At 46.3% G+C, this 4,557-nt stretch overlaps 1 long non-coding RNA gene across 1 annotated transcript; it reads right to left on the bottom strand.

Moving 5' to 3' along the window:
- Positions 1 to 1,161: 1,161 nt before the first annotated feature.
- On the bottom strand, positions 1,162 to 3,209 carry LOC138828942 (uncharacterized). Its single transcript, XR_011372436.1, has 3 exons — positions 3,153 to 3,209; positions 2,612 to 2,729; positions 1,162 to 1,238 (listed from the first exon to the last, which is right to left on the bottom strand). It is a non-coding gene; the product is annotated as an uncharacterized lncRNA (long non-coding RNA).
- Between the last annotated feature and the right edge of the window lie 1,348 nt (positions 3,210 to 4,557).

Raw genomic sequence — 4,557 nt, 5'->3', positions numbered from 1 at the left:
TGGGATCAAGAAGGGATGGGACAGTGAGCTTCGTGGGGCCAGGGCATGAGTGGAGGTTGAAACTGTTAGAGCTGTTGGAGTGGGGGAGGGGCCCAGGCTATATATAGTCTGTCTGTGCTGAGGAGCAGGGGCTGGGGAGAGACACACAGCAAGAGGCTCCTATCAGAACAGAGCAGATCAGGGCTGGCCTGACAGGACACTGCAGAGGAAGATACAGGAGGAGGAAGGAAAAAAAAGGAAAACCTTTCCCCTTTGGAGGTTTGCAGACTGACTATTTGGAGGTTTGCAAGTCTGGAGGTGTGATTCAAGTGACAGTTAACCAGCCATGACCATGCAAGCTGAAAAAGAGAAAGTGTGAGAGAGGGAGGGGAAACCAGAGAGAGTCAGAGTCAGATTCAAGAGCAGGAAGAGAAGGAGAGAGAGTGGAAGTGTGCGTGAAAGGAACAAGAAGTGGGGTAGGGGAAGCAGAATAGGCGAAGTTATGGGGAGAAAGAAAACAAGGGAAAAGAGATGGTAGAGGAGGGAATGTGGGGAAAGGGAAGAGAGGAAGGAGAAAGAAAAGGAAACAGAATAAGAAAAAATGACTGAGGTCAATCCCCCCAGTACCAGCACAAGGATACACACAAGAACAAAAAGAGAAAAAAGGCATGGAGGCATCATGGAAATCAACTGTACTTCCTTCCACCCACCCTCTTCACTGAACACTGGTCCATGTGGAATTCAGGAGTCCTCAGCTCCCTTCATAACCTGGCTCCTGTCATTTCTCCTTTAGATTTAGTGTGCATCCTGTCATTTACCAGGTACCCATCTTTGTCCTCTTGTGGCCCTCAGTGCTTCTCTCACCAGAATCCCATCTCATTCTGTTTGCTGAGCTCTGCACCCCAAATAGCCCTGACCTGGACTCCTCAGCCACCAGGAGCCCCAAGCCCATCTCTTGCTGCAAATCTCAAGTCTTCTCTGCAGGCCCAGCCTCCTGATCCCAGTGTACACATAACAAAGGCCTACCTCCTCCATTCCACACTTGTCACCAAAGGCAGCATCAGCCCTCAACAACTGCCTCTGTGTGCAGACCTAATGTCCCTGGCTGAATCAACACTAATAACCCAGAGGTGGAGGATCACATCCAATCTTACCCAAATTCTGCTCATGTCCAGATGCAGTCATCCCAGGCAGGGTCCATCCTATATCTTCATACTTTCTTAGGTTTCTTGCTACTTCACAGATTTCTCCACCTCTAGCTGAGAGGAAGGAAAACTATTTTAATTCATACATTTCTGTGATTCAAAAATGAGCTCTGGATGTTCAGAATGCTGCTCCCAGCCCTCTGATACCCCAAGAACAAAAACAGGACTATGCTATTCTTCCATGAGGCTTAGAGTCTTCTCATGGCAACTGAAGGGGAGAGGAAGCACCATGCCCAATGTCTGGGGAAAGGGATGTTACCTGGGAGACTCTGGGAACTCACAGAATCTCTACCCAGATAGGACATCACTCAGTGTTCACAACCTTCAATTGTGCACGTCCTTCTCATCCTGTGTATTCGGCACATCAGCCCACCACACCTTTCCTTCACCAACCATTTTCAAGGTGTCCCTCACATCCCTCAGATAACTACACAAATCACTTTTGTCACATCAGAGATGCCATCCTGTTCTACGCCAGTATAACAAGATCAAAGTGTTGCTGATGGTGGTGGATCATGCCTGTAATCCTAACTACTCCAGAAGCTAACACCTAGAGATCACAGTTAAAGCCAACCTGAGCAGACTTCATTTTAAATTAACTAGAAAAATCTTGGCTTGGAGGTGTGACTCAAGTGGTACAGCACCGGTTATGAACATGCAAACTCAAAGAGAAAGATCTAGAAAGGCAGGAGAGAAAAAGACAGATTCATGAGGACAGAGGAAGGTAGAAGGGAAGAGAAGAGAAAGAGAAGAGGAACGAGAAGAGGAAAAGTAGAAGAGGGAAAGCAGAGAATGGTCTGGAGGGAAGTTAGCTGGAAAAGGGGGGAACGGAAATGGGGACAAAGAAGAGCTTTGACACAGAGAGAAAATCACTCAGTTCAAGTGCTGGGACCAGCACACACTCACAAATATATACCCACAATAAACAAAAAGAAAAAAAGGAAAGGACTGAGAAAATATGGAAATTAACACGATTTCCCTTCCCACCCACTCTCTTCAGTGGAATTCCATGTGGAATTCAGGAGTCCTTAGCTTCCTCCTCTCAGCTCTCCTTCCACATCAGTGTCAACCTTGTCTATCAGGAAGGTGCCCATCCTTTGCCCTCTTTTGGTCCGCACTGCTTCTTTTCAATGGAATACAATCTCATCCTGTTAGCTGTGCTCTGTTCCCCAAATAACCCTGAGCTGGATCATTGATCCAACAGGAGTCATAGCCCACCTGCTGTTGCAAATCACATCAGTCTGCTTCGCAGGCTCAGCCTCTTGACCCCTGGGCACACATAGCAAAGATCAGGTGTTCCCAACCCTTCCCCATTACATAATTGTCAGCCGAAGCAGCATCAGACCAAAGCACTTGCTATGTGGAAATCTAATGCCCCTGGCGAAACGAACATAAATAATCCAGTGATGGATCATATCCAAACATACCGAATTTCTGCTCATGTCCTGAGAAGTCATATCAAGCAGGGTAAATCCACAGTCACCAATATATCTCCATACTTTCTCATGTATCTTGCTGCTCTTTCCAAGGATTCTCCACCTGGAGCTGAATTCATATAGTTTGTGGAACTAAAAATGGGCTCTGGATGTTCAGAAGGGTCTAATATTTTAGACTCAGGTCTCCCAGTAGTCTTGTTCCCCTAGGGGAACAAAATGTACTTTGCTATTTATCATGAGGCTGAGACTTCAGCAGAGAAAAGCCAGGAAAACAGAAGCACCATGTTGAAGCATGGTGCCCTGGAGTAGGGGAGACACCTGGGGGCCTCTGAGGGGACTCCTAGAATCTCTACCAAGATATCCCAACACTCAGTGCAGACACTTTTGAACAATATACATACCTTGCCTCCCTGTCAATTCTATACACCATCCCACCATGCCCTTCCTTCAACAACCATTTGTAAGTTGTCCCTCACAGAGCTGTCCCCCAGATAAGTACACAAATCCCTTTTTCCACATTAGAAAAACCAACCTGTGTCTCACCAGATGAACAATGTCAAAAGTCCTGCCAGGTATGGATGGCTCTAGTCTGAAATCCTAACTATTCTAGAACTTCACACCCAGAACAGTGCACTTAAAGCCAGCAAGAACAGACCATAGAAATGCAGGCTCGGAGGTTGGAATCAAGTTGTAGAACCCCTGTGATGCACATGCAAACTGAAAGAGAAAGACAGGAGACACAGAGGCAGAGGCAGAGAGACAGATTCATTCAAATTTCTGCTCATGTGCAGACACAGTCATCCCAGGCCTGGTCCATCCACAGACACCACTATATCTCCATGCTTTTTCAGGTCTCTTGTTTCTTCACAGGTTTGTCCATCTCTACCTGAAAGGAAAGAAAATTAGCTTATTTCATACATTTTTCCAGTGTAATCAGGGACTCTGTTTGCTCAGAATGTTCTCAAATTTGAAACTCAGCTCCCTCAGCACTCTGATTCCCCTTAGAGAAATGTGGACTCCCAGGGCAGTTGCAAATGTAAGTAATCTGTATAGGAAATAGGGTCTTTAAAATTTACTGTTTTTATTTTACTGTAAGTCTGAAATAAGAGATTTTTGGATGATGGCATTATGTTAAAATGGCAATTAGGTTTAGAGAGAACAAACAAGAAACTGCATTAAAATGGAGGAAAGTTGGGGCAGAAACTACTGACATGGTGCATGGAGACAGGTCCCTCTCTTTTCCCTTGAGCTTCGACCCAGCCAGTGTAAATGGTTGTACACAGTCACCTAGAGAATGCCCAAGGGGAAGCGAGGCCAGAATGCCACCTTCCCCCCAGATCCCCCTGCTCCTATACCAAGAAGCCCGAGGGCCACACTTTAAACCTAAGTAAACAAACTAGGCAAGTAAGTAGGAAAACATGCAACATATCTGGAAGGTGAGATGATGACCTGCTGCAGCATTTGGGACAAAAACACCTTAGTGTTCAGGGGACAAATGGGAAGTTACTTAATAAAGTGACATTACTTGAAAGTAAGGGATCGAGATGGATCCACCAAGCTCAGAAGGTACAGACAGCTTGAGGCCACCTTTCTGCTTACTTTTCAACATTTAAAAGTCAGCTCCCTGTGAGCTCTCCTCTCACTGGAAGGAATGCTATCTGGGGAATTCCCTAGCACTTGTCACTCAGCCTGGCTATGCTGGACTGAGACCTCTGCTGGGGATACTGGGCACACAGCAGTGTGAACTTCCTGCATGACTCCCTCCCCTCCTGCAGCTCTTCAATTCCACACCTCTCTGCTTTTCCACACCTTAGTGCTGTGGCTGAGTTCTGCACCTCTTTCTCTGGAACAGCTTTGTTCTTAAGCTGTGGACATTACATTGGGGGCCTTCAAACAGTAGCAGAGTTTGTGAAAAATGGTGACTCTCCTGTGAGCCA

This window comes from Dipodomys merriami, unplaced genomic scaffold (assembly GCF_024711535.1).
Source record: "Dipodomys merriami isolate MVZ:Mamm:240054 unplaced genomic scaffold, mDipMer1.0.p SCAF_169, whole genome shotgun sequence".
NCBI classification, from domain to species: domain Eukaryota; kingdom Metazoa; phylum Chordata; class Mammalia; order Rodentia; family Heteromyidae; genus Dipodomys; species Dipodomys merriami.
This window is presented reverse-complemented; position numbering and strand designations above follow the sequence as displayed.